The sequence below is a fragment of the Saccopteryx bilineata genome, chromosome 5 (genome assembly GCF_036850765.1).
Source record: "Saccopteryx bilineata isolate mSacBil1 chromosome 5, mSacBil1_pri_phased_curated, whole genome shotgun sequence".
NCBI classification, from domain to species: domain Eukaryota; kingdom Metazoa; phylum Chordata; class Mammalia; order Chiroptera; family Emballonuridae; genus Saccopteryx; species Saccopteryx bilineata.
In genome coordinates this window covers 235,648,784-235,665,647 of record NC_089494.1, presented here as the reverse complement: position 1 = coordinate 235,665,647, position 16,864 = coordinate 235,648,784, and the positions used below count along the sequence as shown (strand labels likewise).

The following is a 16,864-nucleotide window of genomic DNA, read 5'->3' as shown; positions in this document are numbered from 1 at the left end:
AGTCATAGCTCACCTAAAAAAGAAATTTCCATGGAACTAATTTTTAGCGTGTGCTCCAAACCCAGGGTTGTAAGGTTTCTGTTGTTTGGCAACAGGAAAAAATTTCACAAAATACCTGAAAGAATTTTATGGAAGAATAAGACTATGCTAAGAGGAACCAGGACTTCTCTTAATATGTGTCATAATCTGAGACTGTTTTTGTGGCAAATTTATCTTGGCAAGCATTCCAAAAGCACTTGTTAGACACCTATCTTTTAATTAACTTGCTTCCTGATAGAACAGGGGTCACCAAACTACGGCCTATGGGCCGCATGCGGCCCCCTGAGGCCATTTATCCGGCCCCCGCCACACTTCCGAAGGAGCACCTCTTTCATTGGTGGTCAGTGAGAGGAGCATAGTTCCCACTGAAATACTGGTCAGTTTGTTGATTTAAATTTACTTGTTCTTTATTTTAAATATTGTATTTGTTCTCGTTTTGTTTTTTTACTTTAAAATAAGATATGTGCAGTGTGCATAGGGATTTGTTCATAGTTTTTTTAATAGTCCGGCCTTCCAACGGTCTGAGGGACAGTGAACTGGCCCCCTGGGTAAAAAGTTTGGGGACCCCTGTGCTAGAATCTCAAGTTTCTCCTCATCTCAATGGGTGCAGAAAATTAGTTTCCCTCTCTGTCATTCTCTCCACAATATAAAATACTGTACTACTTCTGAGTATTTTGCTTGGTATTTAATTTATCTTTTGTAAAAAAAAATAATAATTAACTCTGCAATGGATAGCATGTCGGACTGGGATGCGGAGGACCCAGGTTCGAGACCCCCAAGGTCGCCAGCTTGAGTGCGGGCTCATCTGGTTTGAGCAAAGCTCACCAGCTTGGACCAAAGGTTGCTGGCTTGAGCAAGGGGTTACTTGGTCTGCTGTAGCCCCCCAGTCAAGACACATATGAGAAAGCAATCAATGAACAACTAAGGTGTCGCAATGAAAAACTGATGATGCTTCTCATTTCTCTCCGTTCCTGACTGTCTGTCCCTATCTATCCCTCTCTCATTCTCAATCTGTCTCTGTAAAAAAAAAAAAAAAAAAAAAAAAAAATTAACCCTAAGGTTTTGATTTGACGTATTTTCTTTCTTTCTCTTTCTTTTTCTTTTTTTTTTTTTTTTTAAAACAATGACTGATATGATATTACGAGACTAGTATTCACCTCACTGGTCTTCCACCCCAAAACCCATAATGCTAGTGTAACCATGAGGAAAATATCAGACAAACCCAAATTGTGATATAAAATACCTGACCAGTACTCCTCAAAACTGTCAAAGTCATCAGAAACAAGGAAAGTCTGAGAAACAAGGAAAGTCTATATAAATGCCATATCCTGGATGGGATCTTGAAACAGAAGAAGTTCCTTAGGGAAAAACTAATGAAATCCAAATAAAACATGGAGTTTAGTTAATGGTAGTATTCAGTATTTGTTCAGCAGTTGTGGTAAATGTACCATAGAGATGTAGAGTGCAAGTTATACCAGAACTCCTGTACTATCTTTGCAATTTTTGGCAAATCTAAACTATTCTGAAATTTAAAATTTACTTATAAAATAGAATGATTGAAGATAAAGACAAAATAGAGCCATAATGTAAGGAAACTCTGACATAGGTGAAGAAACAGAAGTTATTAGTAAATATTAAATGTCAGCCTACCAGTTGATGTATTGGTATCAATAAATGGTAGGATACCAGTGAGTCAGTTGGCATATCAACCTAATAAACTTTTATAAATGATGAATTGGTTGTAAACACTGTGTTTTATGGCATTTGGAAATTCCAACCGGTAAATCCAGCCACAAGGTTTTAGCGTACATATTTCAAGATCCCCATTTTTAGAATCTGCACAAAGAATTATTTCATGTCCTTTAGGGAGGTTTAATAAAAAAAAGCAACAGGTGGGAAATGGGTTTTGCAGTAGCATGAACGGTCATAACCATAAATACTGGTACCTCAAAATTATGCCGGCAGAGAATTGTAAACACATTAATCTCCCAACAGTGCAGAAATTCCATTCTCAGATGTCATCTCAATTTCAGGCACAAAGATTAAATGCCTCCACTTAAATTCAAAACACTGAACAGATATGATGGTTCTTTCTTCTCATGAGGAGTCATAGAGGGAATTGACCAGTTTCCTCATCTGTAAAATGGGGTAGATAAACCTCATCTCAGTATTGTGGATTAAATGAGATAATACATGTGAAATGCCTAACATATTATGTTTTCAACCACTGATAGGCTGTGCTTTTGGTTTATTTTTTTCATGACTGTTCTGATGGCTTTACAGTTTCAGAACTAGAAGCTATTTAGAGATCAGTTTCTGAGACACCATCTTTTTATCAGAGCCTCAGAAGGCAGGAACTTCCCTAGTGTCATGCTGCTACTTTGTTCGCGTTGGGACTGGAACTCTTGTCCCTCAGGTCCTGCTGGGTGCCCATTCCAGATCCAGACTTACCGACAGCACCGAGAGCCCGCCACGCACGGGCAGCTGCCCCAGAGCTCTCCTGCAGGATTGCCATCTCCCCCTGGGGTTTCCGGTCCCCTTCCTTAGAGGGAGCCGCCTCCCTCCCCAATAGGTGTGGCAATCACACTCTCTTCCAGTCTGTTTCCTTTCACTGCATCAGCATTTCTGGCGGCTGCAGCCTGCTCGTGGGCAGAGCAGGGCTTGCTGTGCTCAGGACTGTTTGGGCGAAGGGAATGTTCCAGCTGCTGGGCTGGGGCTGCCCATTGGAGCAAAGAGAGATGTCCCACCCATCTGCCAGCGTGGGTATGCTGGAGTTTACCGTGGAATACAAGGACAGGTGGGGTAAGTAAAATCCATTATGAAAATACATGTGTATAGGTGTCCGTCTGGGAAGGAAGGAAGCTATTTAGATTTTAATGGGTGGTTAAAATCAAAAAGTTACTTTTTATACACTCATAGTATGGCTAACATAATCTTGAAATTCCTTTCCGATGGAATTCATCTTGTCCCCTGATGTTTCTACCACCTGTTGCTTTTAGTATTCGCTTTCCTATTCTCTAAGAAAAGCATTGTTTTCTTGTTTTTTGTTTTGCTTTTTTTGGGGTGGGGAGGGATGATGTCATGGAAGACCCATAGATGCCTTAGTCAAATGAAAGAAGATTTTCAAGAATTTTGCGAATTGTCCCAACAGGGCTCTGCTCCTCAGCAGCAGCTGGACTGTGGGGAAATGCGGCTGCGTGCGTCCGAGGGGTGTTCCACCTGAGTCCCCTCACTCTGCTCTTGTCCTCACGGCCTCCTTTGCTTCCTAAAAACAAACAAACAAAACAAACAAACAACAAAAAACACCCTCCATTTCTTAAGACTAGGGAGGAAACAATTGAGGAGAATATTGGAGAAGGAATGAGGAGTTGGTGAGGCCGGGTCCAAGCCTGCAGCTCCCAGCCTCGCCCGCTTAACCTTGTCCTTCAAAGTCAGTATTTACTGCAGGCTGGGGAAGGAAAGGAGGTCGCCTCTGGGCAGTTCTCTAATAAAATCCTGTCAGACCTGTCCAAATGCGAAAGGCTTCACGGCACTGGTTATCTAGGGGAAGGAAATTTTCCTTAGTCAAATTTATGAGGCTGGCTTGCAAACCAAGCTGCAACAGAGCTTAGCGAATCCCCATGGCAAAGTGATTCATCTTCGCGGAGTCGGAAAATCTATTTTTATCACCTTTATTCAGCCAACCCCTCATTTTCGTTCCCTCACCGAATGACTGCTGTTTCCTTCATGGTGCTGAATAAACCAAGTGTCCCGGGAGTCTGCAACTTCCCTTCAGGTGTTCCCAGCGTGCTGACTCAGCAGCCCCTGGGGAAGGGGCTTGCTCTGCACTGCACGGGTGGGTACCGCAGAGAGCGAAGGTCAAGAGCTAGCAGGGGCTGCGCCCTTCAGCAGCCTGCTTTTATTCGGGAATTCTGCCTGTGGGGACATGCCACGCTGCTCTCCTGACTTCTGTGTAAGGTGTGTCGGGCGTGACTGGGTGACCGTGACTCTTGCAGGGTGGGAAGGACATACCCCTGTCCGTATGGCTGGCCTTTTTTACTGCTAAGCAGGGCACGGAGAAGTCACCAGTGCACCTCTTCAATCTAATAAGAGGGCAGAGAGGGACTTCCAGACACCATTTTCTGTATTTCCCTAGTTCCAGGGGAGTCTCTGTCTGTGCCATTCCGGTTGCTGCTTGTTCCCCCTGCCTCTGGCTAGTCCAGAAAGAATAAATACAAAGATAAGAAAGAGAGCCTATTTCTACTGAATTTCCTCATCTAATAGATGCAGCATGCTTATTGTTTGGTAGATGTGTCAATGGCAACTAAGAAAGCAACAGGACTGTTAAATATATAGGAATCATGTGCATAGTGCATGATATATAATAAACACTCAATAAATATTTTATTAAGTGGATGGCCAGGATACCATTCCTCACAGCCCCCAGTTAATCTTCTTTTTTTTTTTTTTTTTAATTTTTCTGAAGCTGGAAACAGGGAGAGACAGTCAGACAGACTCCCGCATGCGCCCGACCAGGATCCACCCGGCACGCCCACCAGGGGCGATGCTCTGCCCACCAGGGGGCGATGCTCTGCCCCTCCGGGGCGTCGCCATATTGCGACCAGAGCCACTCTAGCGCCTGAGGCAGAGGCCACAGAGCCATCCCCAGCGCCCGGGCCATCTTTGCTCCAATGGAGCCTCGGCTGCGGGAGGGGAAGAGAGAGACAGAGAGGAAAGCGCGGCGGAGGGGTGGAGAAGCAAATGGGTGCTTCTCCTATGTGCCCTGGCCGGGAATCGAACCCGGGTCCTCCGCACGCTAGGCCGACGCTCTACCGCTGAGCCAACCGGCCAGGGCCCAGTTAATCTTCTAACAGCTGTCCTTCGGGAGGAGAGGTTAGGAGCTGGCGTTGTGGAGTCAGATGGCCTCAGTTCAGATCCTCGATTGGCAACTTCTTAGCTGTGTGCTCTTTGGAAAGTTACTCAATCATTTGAGGCCTTTATTTCCTCACCTGTAAAATGGGAATAATACAGTAACTACCATGCAGTTTTCATGAAGAGTAATTAGTTAATATAGGTAAAGAGCATAGAATTTTTCCTGTAATGTGCTTCAAAATATAAAAAGGAGAGAAAGGAGGAGTAGGATTGGTTATTGGGATGAATTTAGGAACCTCTGTGATTTTAAGCTTGTCTTTCAGATTTAATGATTCCCTTGAAACCATGATTCCACTGATTTACAAACCTTCCCTTGTTCAGTAGAGAGAGAATAATTTGGGAATGAAAGAATAAGATGGAATTTAGGGAGGAAAAGATTACTTTCACTCTCTCAACAAATAGTTATTGAGTTCCTACTCCATTCCAGGTACTAAACTGCACATTGGGCATTTAGTGTTGAAACAAACAGTCATCGTCATAGCCTTCATGGACGCCCCTGTCTAGACTCTGTTGAGCACTGTGAATTCACTGGCTCAGTGAACTGCTCTGTTACTTTTTGTCTGCTTAAAAGGTATGTTGAGTAGACCTAGAAGGATTATGCTTTCAAACTCAGTGCAGAGCAATGAATGAGGGACAAGCAAGTAGGGAAAGAGTTGTGTGGGTGGCGTTCAAAGCCCAATTCATGGTGATATCAAGGTTGTGAAAGTTATGTAGACTTGGGCATTGGATTGACCCATGAGACTGGAGGGAAATCCAAAGCAGGAAACTGTATAATCCACCTCAGAAACATAAAGGAGCATGGGTAAGTAGTAATAAAATGAGAGAACCAAAGCAGTTCTAATGATCTGCTGTAAGAGCCATGAGACCCCAAGACTCCCCAAGCCCAGCGTTGATTGTAGTTTGAAGAAGGCTAGGTTTTTTGAGGTCCTCCTCTCTTTTCAGCTCCTGGTACTGCCATGGCAGGTGGGCTTCTGTATGGTCCTTTTCAGAGCCCAAAGCCTCACATCTCTCGGCAATACAAGGATGTATGTGAGCTACAGATCATCATCAGTTTTGCCTGTCTGTAGAACATCCTTATATTGTGATTTGTTGGCCCTTTTTGGTCTTTGGAGATCTTCAACAGTGATCTGCACTTGCCCTCTCCATTATTTGCTCACCTCTGCCGGATCTGTGTAAGAGTGGCAGTTTTGTCCTTAGATGTTTTCTAGCCCAGGCCCTGTAAAGTCACCAGTGTGAATTGTGGAATGGAATAATTAATAATGTTCTATTCGACTTTCATCCCAGTGGTTGGATCAATTCCTGGGGGCTCTGTTTTCTGTAAGCAGTCATTTCTTCCGCAGCAGCCATCTGTGAAGCAATGGAGTTTACGAAATGACTGGGGCATGTTTTACATGGCTGCATTCAGTTCCTTCTGTTTAATTCCCATGTACGCTTTGGCAGTGACTTCCACTAGCGTTTCTGTGGGTGGTGCTAGAGAATGACTTTGGTAAACAGCCCCCTGGCTGTTGTTGGCCAGGTCCCTGCAAATACCATAAAGGATACAACTGAACCAGTCCCTGAGGTTCCCTTGCCCTCCCGAGAGCTGACCCCAGGACCACCTTCTGAAAGCCTGACCTCAGTCGGACTGCGGTCTGAGACTGGCCGGGGGTCTGTTTGCTGGCTTCTGCTCGGCGGCTCTGTGCCGGAGTGGACTTCTGTCTGCATCGAGTTTCCTCTCCTGGGACTTCTACCCGAGCCCGGAATCTGCTGGAGCCTTTTCTGATAGACTCTCATTTCAGCTGCCTCATTTCTGTTTCAATTTTTTCTCCTCCTAGAATAACTAACTAACCAGTCTTAGAAGTTCCCAATTTATTGATTTTTAAAATTTTTTATCTAGGCTGCTGCTGCTACATTTTGCTTTTAGGATTATGAACAAGCTTAGGAAATTCTTGGATATAAGTATGTACAAAACTGACCTATTTTCCCTGCTTCTCTCTTCTTCCATTTCTGTAAAACAAGTATTTGTATTGCATATTGATTGCTACCATTGTCTCTCGAGACCCATCCCATCAGCGTGGCTGCACCCTATTACACTGTGAGCAGACCCGGCCTAGCATCGGCTTAGGTCAGAGGGCAGTCTTACTCAGTGCCGGTGTGAACAGTAAGAGAGAACAACTTACTACTGTGTGCTTATATGCATGAACTCTAATTTATTAAAAATAAGGACTAGAAGATTCTAAAATACTACTCACATTATTGCTATAGAATTGAAATTTTCAAAAATGCTTTTTCACTTGATGCTTTTTGATACTGGCCAAATTGAGCACCAAATAGAATGATTAAGGGATCAACTGATTTTCAAGAAATAATGAACTGACCCATCTGTGGTACCATCAGCATATACTTTTGATAAATAATATGTTGGTTTGATAAAAGATAAAATACATGATTTGTAAAGGGGAAATCTGTGATTTGTGAGGGAAAAAGTAGCGCAGGACTGTGGTAAGAAATTCATTTGTTCATTTTATTGATGGATTCATCATTGTCCCTGAGGCAATATTGTTCTGCAAGGCATGGAATGTTTAACGAGGCTGAAGTCTTTATTATAAATATACATACTCTGTACTTTTATGTATTTTAGTGGAAATATATTCACCTGTGTTTATAGATTTAAATATATCATATAAACAAAATATGTAGGCTAGGTTTGAGGTTGGCATTAGGGACATCTTCAAGTTACTGCATAGACTGTGTTTTGTCTCGAAAAGAACTTGTATTTAAGAAAGTTGGATTTTTCATGAAATTTACTCAAGCAGAATAGCAGGCTAGGTTTACTAAATATGAAAATTATACTTTTGGTTTCTTCTGTCCCAAATTGAAGTTTTCTTTTTTAGGGGGCAGGAGGCATGATGGGTAGCATACTCTCCAGTAGACTGAAATGTATCCTTATGGTCATTCTGCCTCCATTGTGAGCACGATTAACTGGATGGCATATGAAGGAACATTGTCACCATCTCAACTTTTCTGTCCAGGTCTCAGTTCCCTGGCAGACCTCTGAGCCCCAGAGCAGTGCTCCACTCTGGTGTCCTGACATCTTGGCCAGGTTTCTGATGGGAAAACAAAGGCATTTCTGTGTCATGTGTTTATAAAAAGCATGTGGTATGTATTTATTTTGCGATAGGTTATTATTACTTGGTAGAAAGATGTTGCTGTGTCTTAAGTGAACGACCACTCATCCCACGGTTTCACAGATACTGGTTGTTTCTTTTTTTTTTGCATGGGTAGCAGATTTAGGGGACACGTCGTGGAAATATTTAGGACTGTTGTGGAAATATTCCCTCTCCACATGTTTACTTCTGTATTTTTATCTGAAATTCAAGCTTCTCACCTATGGACATTCTTTCCTGCAGCAAATAACATGGTGAGCTCGGTCTTGTATCTTTGCCTCCCCGCCTGTGCCCCTCCGGCCTCCCCAGCTCAAGCCCATGATTATGCCGGCTGCTTTCTGTGTTATGCTTTGGCTTGAAATGGGCCAGCTAAAAGATAAACTGCTATGAAATAAATCTATGACCCCTGTGAGAACAAACAGAGTTGTTGAAAGCATTTAAAAACATAGTGACTCCTGGAAAGACTGTCAACATTCTTGAACCCTTTGACTAAAAGTGAATTTTCTTCCCTGTGTGTGTGTATACTAAAACCTACAAAAAGGAACCTCATAGTAAGGTATCTGAAGCCTTTTATGTTCTTTTTTTTTTTTTTTTTTTTTTTTTTTTTTTGTATTTTTCTGAAGCTGGAAACGGGGAGAGATAGACTCCCGCATGCGCCCGACCGGGATCCATGCGGCACGCCCACCAGGGGGCGACGCTCTGCCCACCAGGGGGCGATGCTCTGCCCCTCCGGGGGCGTCGCTCTGTCGCCACCAGAGCCACTCTAGCGCCTGGGGCAGAGGCCAAGGAGCCATCCCCAGCGCCCGGGCCATCTTTGCTCCAATGGAGCCTTGGCTGCGGGAGGGGAAGAGAGAGACAGAGAGGAAGGAGAGGGGGAGGGGTGGAGAAGCAGATGGGTGCTTCTCCTGTGTGCCCTGGCCGGGAATCGAACCCGGGACTTCTGCACGCCAGGCCGACGCTCTACCACTGAGCCAACCGGCCAGGGCACCTTTTATGTTCTTAACCTTGCAAAGTTTTTCTTGGAAGAACTTGAATAAAAGTTAGCTGCTCCTGTTGAGGGGAGCCATTGGGCCTGGGAGACTGGGGTGGCAGGGAGAAGCCCGTGGAGGGGGCGGGGCGGCGGGGAGAAGCCCGTAGAGGGTAAGGAGCCCCGGCACAGCTGGGTGCCGAGCGCTTACCTGGTTATTCCATTGAGTTCACCCTGTTCCCCAAGGCCAAGCCTTTCTTTTCTCTTTATCTTTCCTCACGTGTCTCCACTGCTTTGGGCCTGGAATGTTGGAGCCTACCCTGGACCACACATATCTCTGCTGTGGCCACCAGTTTCATCTCTGGACGTTAGATCAACCCTACTGCCATTAGGATGGTGATGGTTCCTAGGGAGCCTCACTTGTGTGTGCTGGGAGCCGATTAGGACCATGCGAGCGTTGCTGTCATGGGTTTAGTTAGCCTTCTGGGACTCCCCGACATGCCTAAGTTACCTCTGGAGTCCTTGAGCTAAACTCTGGTTGCCGTGTAACGAATATGCAGTGGTTGAGTTGGTCCCTTTACCTCTTCTGTTTTTCTTGTTTGCATCTTGAAAACAACTGCTCTGAACTGGCAAATGCCTATGGGGACTTTTATTATTATCATGGGACAGATGATTTTACTCCTTCATATAACTGCAGCGTTTCTGCCAGTAGAAGGCGGAGCAGATTTTGCTCATTATCCTGGACTGCAGTGTGATGCGAGTTGGAATGCTAAGACCAACTTAGAGATATTTTTAGCAAAATGAAATATTTTGATGCATATCTCTCACCTGAAATTTTTCCCAGATTTGCTATTTCTAGCTTCTTAGCAACTTCACAAAGGGGTATTGTGTTTGAGTCGGAAGAGAAAAATATTTTTATTTCCTGCCCTTGACGTTGAGTGGAATTGATAAAAAGCATCAAGGCTCTTTGAGTTCTAGATCCCCCCCCCACACACACACACAAAATAATACAAACACATTATGTAAGAAAGAACTTGAGTGGTTTTTTCCTGTTTGTCATTATGAGGGGAGAGTTACTGTGGAAAGTGAGGAGCAATCATCAGAACAAATGGAAAACAAAGAGCTTTGCTAAGAAAATCATAGCAAAGCGATTGGGCAACGACCATGTTATCTGGCTCTAAACTTACCATTGACCTTGACTAATGGCTTTGACTTACCATCTCCAGACTAATTCAAAGGCTCCTTTACTCCTGTATATTCTTGAAAAGAAACTGTTGCTCCTTGAGTTGTAGGGTGATGGGGCTACATTGTGTTTTGTTAAATAGCAATAGGTCTCTTATGGTTAATCAGTAAATGGCGATAGTTTCTTATGGTTGACCAGAAAAAATTCATTTAAAAAGTCACGGGTTTGACTTCACGAAAAGTTAAGTAAACACAGGCCTTAGGTACGTAAGCAGTTGGAAGACAAAATAATGTATTCAGCAGAGAATATTTATTTCATTTCATAGTTATTTGACATTTTAATCTTTCTGGCCATAGTTTAAATGGCACAACTGTTATGTTGCTTAAATTTGCCAACATGAAGTATTAACCATGAACTGAGTGTTTTACAAAAAATAAGAAATGATTCTTGCTTGGCTACCTATTTTTTTCATTTACCAAGATTAGACTTTGTCAATATATTCCTTCACTTTTATTTATTTATTTTTTTTTAATTTTTTATTTATTTTTATTTATTCATTTTAGAGAGGAGAGGGAGAGACAGACAGAGAGAGAGAGACAGAGAGAGAGACAGAGAGAGAGAAGGGGGGGAGGAGCTGGAAGCATCAACTCCCATATGTGCCTTGACCAGGCAAGCCCAGGGTTTTGAACCAGCGACCTCAGCATTTCCAGGTCGACGCTTTATCCACTGCGCCACCACAGGTCAGGCCTCCTTCACTTTTATTAAGCGGGGGAGTGGGGAGGCAGAGAGACTGTCTCTCGCATGCAACCTGACCAGGATCCACCCAGCAAGTGCTCTATGGGCAATGCTCTGCCCATCTGGAGCATTGCTCCGTCGTTTGGCAACCAAGCTATTTTAGCTCCTGAGGCGAGGCTGTGGAGCCATCCCTAGTGCCTGGGTCCAATTTGCTTGAACCATCTGAGCCATGGCTGCAGGAAGGGAAGAGACAGAAAGAAAGAAGGGGGGGAGGGGTGGAGAAGCAGATGGTTGCTTCTCCTGTGTGTCCTGACTGAGAATTGAACCCAGGACTTCCAATGCCCTACTGCTGAGCCAAGTGGCCAGGGCTGTCAATAGATTTCTAAGCAGACATTTGGTGATATATTGTTATTAGTGCATAGAAGACTGCCTTCTCTGTACAGTAGAAAGAAGCCCTAGGTCATCATTTTTCTTTTTTTAAATCCCTGGGAGACATTGTTTATGTTGTTCTAGTACATTTTCTGTTCATAAAATGAAGTCGATGTGTTGATTGTTTTTATTTCCCAACTTTCTTCATTCCTGCTCCTCTCTACCCCCTAATTCAGTTTTTTTTTTTAGCTCCTATATCTTCTGTGCACTTGTAGCACACACTTTTCTTGACTGATTTACTGTTTCACTCAAGATGGCATTCCAGACACAGAAGGTATTGCTTTTCCTGTGACTTTATGGCACTGAAATAGTAGTGAACTTCAGAGCAATCAGAGCAAAATTGCTCTCCCGGGTCAGCCTCCTTCTTCCTCTGGTTCCACTCCATTTTCTGTTAGCCACAGAAATGCCAAGGCTTTCCCCTCCACTCATCTTTAGGAATTTCCTTAGATCTTCACTATATTCATATCCTCCTATCAGCTTGGGTCTTTACTACTGGAAGAGTTGAAAGATTTGTAAATGGAATTTTTCTGTGCACTTTCTCCTTCCTGTTATTCTTGAAGATATTAAAGACAGAGTTCCAGGTTCATCACCTGGCTTAGCCATTTCCCAGTGAGGCGACCTTGGGCCAGTTATTTAACCTTATGCTTTAGCTTGCTTTCTTATCTTTGAAATGAGGGATAACTATAGTACTGATCTTGTAAGACTGTCGTTGTAAGGATTAGATAAGCTAATGCAGATAAATCAACTAGTATAAATACGTATGCTTGGTGCATGGTACGTGCTTACAGAAAGGGGGCAATGGTAATAGTGCTGATGCAGGTGTTAATGCCACTCGCATCCTTCCTGACACCTCTATTTCCTCATTGGTAGAACTGCACCATAATAGAACCTAATTAATTTGTGAGGAATAGAGATATATGGGTCAACTTAGTGTGTTGTCTGGCATCTTCTAAGCTCTCAGGAAATGGTAGTGGAGACTTCTGCAATGATGTTGATTCATTGTACTCTTTGATGAAGGCTTCAGCTTTAAGCCATAAACCTATCCATGAGGCCTTGAACTAATCAAGTCACTTTGAGCAAGCCACTGCTCTTTCTGTTTCTCTTCCTTGTTGTAAGAGAGCGGTATTGAGTTAATGCTCTGAATAGTCTCTTCCTATTTATAGCAATGATCACTCAACTCAATTTTGGAAATAGATGTTAATGAGAAACTCACCCCAAAAGAACTTTGCCCTCTACCACTAGAAGACCTACTAAATGAGTCTCTTAGGAAATTTCATCTTATTTAAACAATCAGGTTGTTTTATTTATAGGATTAATGATTCCATCAACTGGTCCTATCCAAAAGTGTAACTGATCAATCTATAATTCCCCAAAGCCATTCTTATTTCTCAGTTATATTTTTAATCTATAAACCCTTGACTGGTTTCACCAAAAATTAGATCCTGATGCCTTCCAGATTTGTACCATATCAAGGAAGAGCATTCAGTCTTGTCTGTCTGCCAATGGCTGCTCTCGTATTGTTCCACCCCCCAGATCCGCACCCAGTTTTTTCCCTTCGGAAGACAGAGATGAAAAACTGGTTTCCGTTACAATCTCATCACCCTGAGGCAGGAAGACTCAGTATACAGTGTGGTTTCAGGTCAAGAATAGAAGACTAGAACTCCAAAGAGTTACAGTTCAGGCTCTGTCCCCAGAGCTGAGGGACTTTGAACAGAATACTTACTGTTGCTTTAGTCCTTAGTTTTCCCATCTGTCAAATGAAAGATAGGACAGAATGAATCCTAAGAACTTTCTACCTGTGAAGCCTACGGTCTTTATTTCTTCCCATTTCTCTCATGCTGTTAACATTAAGGACCACTTATTTAGTACCTACAGTATGTCAGACATTGCTCTGATAAGTTAACATTAGTGCTCATTGTATGCTAAGCACTTTATATCTATTATTTACTCCCCGCAGTAACACAACAAGGTAGAAGCAACGTGAGTCCTCCTTTTATAGATGAGGAAACTGAGACATAGCGATGTTAGGTGTATGCTTAAGGTGAATAATGAATTTAGCTGGAATTTGAATCTAGGAGCCTAATAATGCCATACCCTAACCCTCTGTAATTTTATTATTTAGTATTCCTAAGCACTTTATTTTTTTCTCTTTTTCTTCCTGTTACAACACTAGGGGATAGAATAGTACCCCCATTTTATAAATGAAGGAACTGAGCACAGGGAGATTAAGCATCTGGCCAGGGTAGCCCAGCTAGTGTGTGATAGCACATAGGTTCCAGTCCACACCTGGCTCTTAACCACCACATTTCATAGCAGGACCTCCCACTGCTCCGACAGGTACCTTTGTGGTTTGTGAAAAGCTAAGTTATGCTACATTTTAAAAGAAGGATGCTTTTGTTTTTCTGGGTTTTTATTTTTTTAAGCATGTGATATAAAGACTTTTAAGTATGTAAAGTTTTTTTAAAGCATGTAATCTAGAGGTCAGATCTACTTGAAGAGTCAGGGACAAATAACTTTGTAATCAACACATTATTTATTTACAAACAATTTTTTTTTTTTACTTAGTAAGATATTATACTTTGATCTAGCTCCTGGCTAATTTATCCTAGATTCCAGATAATGTTGGCTGGATTAATAAAATCTCACCACGTACCCAGATCGCAAGAGATGACGGGCTTCCCCCTAGCCTCCTCGGTACAGCCTTAATTACTTATGTCCTTTATTCTTCACTATGCTGTTTAAAATCTATTTCTTGTTTATAAGAAGGTGAGAACAAAAATATAATATAAAATTTAAATGCTTAATTTTTATTATATTTCTCCCATCCAAGTACTAACCAGGCCCGACCCTGCTTAGCTTCCGAGATCAGACGAGATTGGGCGCGTTCAGGGTGGTATGGTTGTAGACTTATTGTATTTCTGACGTATGGTAGGTGCTCAACTAATGCCTGTTGACTGAACCAATAAGGAAAAATAATTTGATATCTTTATCTAATTTTACTCTCCCAGGCAGTAAAAAAAAAGTGAGTCTTCTACTCTGTAAGTGACCTAGAGTGAACAGCCCAAGGCCATCCCATCTCACCACCTCCGGGGCATCAAGTTGGAATCAATCACATACCACTGGCTAGAAATTCTAAGAGTTGACAGGAAGTGGGCAGAAATTGTTACTTTGTTTTTTACTGTTTGCATAAATATTAAGTGCCATGGCAACAACATAAAAAAAACTAATAGCCAGATGAAGAATAGAAACATATGGGCAAGTGGAAGACAGTCTCAAAAATGAGGATATTTGAGAGAAATGCTTCATTTGGCTTTTCTTGATATGAATGTAGTGCCAACATAGTTTATTACGTTCCTGAGAAAAGATAAACATATCAGTGGGGATGGGGGACAATGTGTTGAGCATGGAAAATATATAGCTAAAGGATAAATATACTGCTCACAAAAATTAGGGGATATTTCAAAATGAATATGAAGGCCCTGGCCGGTTGGCTCAGTGGTAGAGCGCCGGCCTGGCGTGCAGAAGTCCCGGTTCGATGCCCAGCCAGGGCACACAGGAGAAGTGCCCATCTGCTTCTCCACCCCTCCCCCTCTCCTTCCTCTCTGTCTCTCTCTTCCCCTCCCGCAGCGAGGCTCCATTGGAGCAAAGATGGCCCGGGCGCTGGGGATGGCTCCTTGGCCTCTGCCCCAGGCGCTGGAGTGGCTCTGGTCGCAACATAGCGACACCCCAGAGGGGCAGAGCATCGCCCCCTGGTGGACAGAGCGTCGCCCTGGTGGGCGTGCCGGGTGGATCCTGGTCGGGCGCATGCGGGAGTCTGTCTGACTGTCTCTCCCCGTTTCCAGCTTCAGAAAAAAAAAAAAAATATGAAGCGGAAAAAAAAGAAGCATTTGTGTTTTTTTTTAATTAAACAAGAACATCAGAAAAGCAAACAACTCAAAAGAAAGTGGTTTGATTATGAAAATGAGATGCAAAGCCCAATTTTATTTCATTGGTGAAAATGCACTATACAAAAGGCTGAAAGAACTGGATTATCTGCATGTTCCCTGATCCCCTAATTTTTGTGAGCAGTGTATCTTATTTAATTTTTTTAATTGGAGCACAAACTTGACTCTGAGTTTCCTGGCAGCCACAGCAAAAAGGAAAACATGACTACTTATAAAGTTTTTCACTTTCATGGGACATGGTTACATTAATTTCTTTTGAGGAACAAGGCTATCTTTAACATTTACATTTAAAAGAAATTTCTTTTATAAGTGTCCATATAGGAGGCTAATACTCTGATTCCAAAAACTCAGAATGCCCTATCATTCTACCTCCATGATAGGAAGATGAAAAGTAAAGTTCTAAAGTCATTGTCAGGTCAGTGTATAATTACATAAGAATATAGATGGCCTGTTGGGGGCGTGGGGGGAGGAAAAGGGAGGAATATGGGAACGTATGTCTTTCATTCCTATAGCACTGTCTATGAAGTTCATTACTTCAATTAAATTTTTATAAACATGGATATTTATAACAACTTGACCTTAATTGTCAAGCTCATTAGAAATCATGCAAAACAGTGCTTGATCCTTGAAATTTTCTGAAGGAGTTGCTTTGGACAAAGTAATTCTCATAAGATCTGCTTTTCTTTATGCAGCTGTATCATGAAATTAAAAGTCACTACCAGGAGTCTTCTGAGGCTGTCTGTTTTGCTAGCGTTGAACAGTAAGAGCACTCATTCATTAACAGAAGGGGTCGGCAAACTATGGCCTGTAGGCCAAAACCAACACATTGTTTTATTTTTTTTCTCATGTCCTGCAAGCTAAGAATGGTTCCCATCTCTTTAAGTTGTTTTAAAAACTTAAAGAGCCCTGGCCGGTTGGCTCAGCGGTAGAGCGTCGGCCTAGCGTGCGGAGGACCCAGGTTCGATTCCCGGCCAGGGCACACAGGAGAAGCGCCCATTTGCTTCTCCACCCCTCCGCCGCGCTTTCCTCTCTGTCTCTCTCTTCCCCTCCCGCAGCCAAGGCTCCATTGGAGCAGAGATGGCCCGGGCGCTGGGGATGGCTCTGTGGCCTCTGCCTCAGGCGCTAGAGTGGCTCTGGTCGCAATATGGCGACGCCCAGGATGGGCAGAGCATCGCCCCCTGGTGGGCAGAGCGTCGCCCCCTGGTGGGCGTGCCGGGTGGATCCCGGTCGGGCACATGCGGGAGTCTGTCTGACTGTCTCTCCCTGTTTCCAGCTTCAGAAAAATGAAAAAAAAAAAAACTTAAAGAAAGAATATTTCAAAACACATGAAATTAAGTGAAAAATCAATCTCAAGATCTATAGATAAAGTTACAGTGGAGGACAGCCGTGCTCACTCATTTATATCACATTTATGGCTACATATGGCCCACTAAGCCTAAAGGAAAAGCTTGCCGACTCCTGTTATGGTGGAGAGAGTACTTTCTGCTTGTTCATGAATTACATGAAGAGT

The 16,864-nt window shown here is 43.0% G+C and overlaps 1 protein-coding gene across 29 annotated transcripts in view; it reads left to right on the top strand.

The window, feature by feature from the left end:
• The window catches only part of LIMCH1 (LIM and calponin homology domains 1), a 335,363-nt gene that overhangs the window by 168,377 nt on the left and 150,122 nt on the right, over positions 1-16,864 (top strand). Inside the window, exon 1 of one of the 29 annotated variants that reach the window (XM_066233750.1) lies at positions 2,651-2,841. The exons of the other annotated variants lie outside the window; for them this stretch is intronic. The gene's annotated coding sequence lies outside the window, so the exon portion shown is untranslated. Of the gene's footprint in view, positions 1-2,650; positions 2,842-16,864 lie in introns of those variants that run through there. 29 annotated transcript variants of the gene reach the window in all.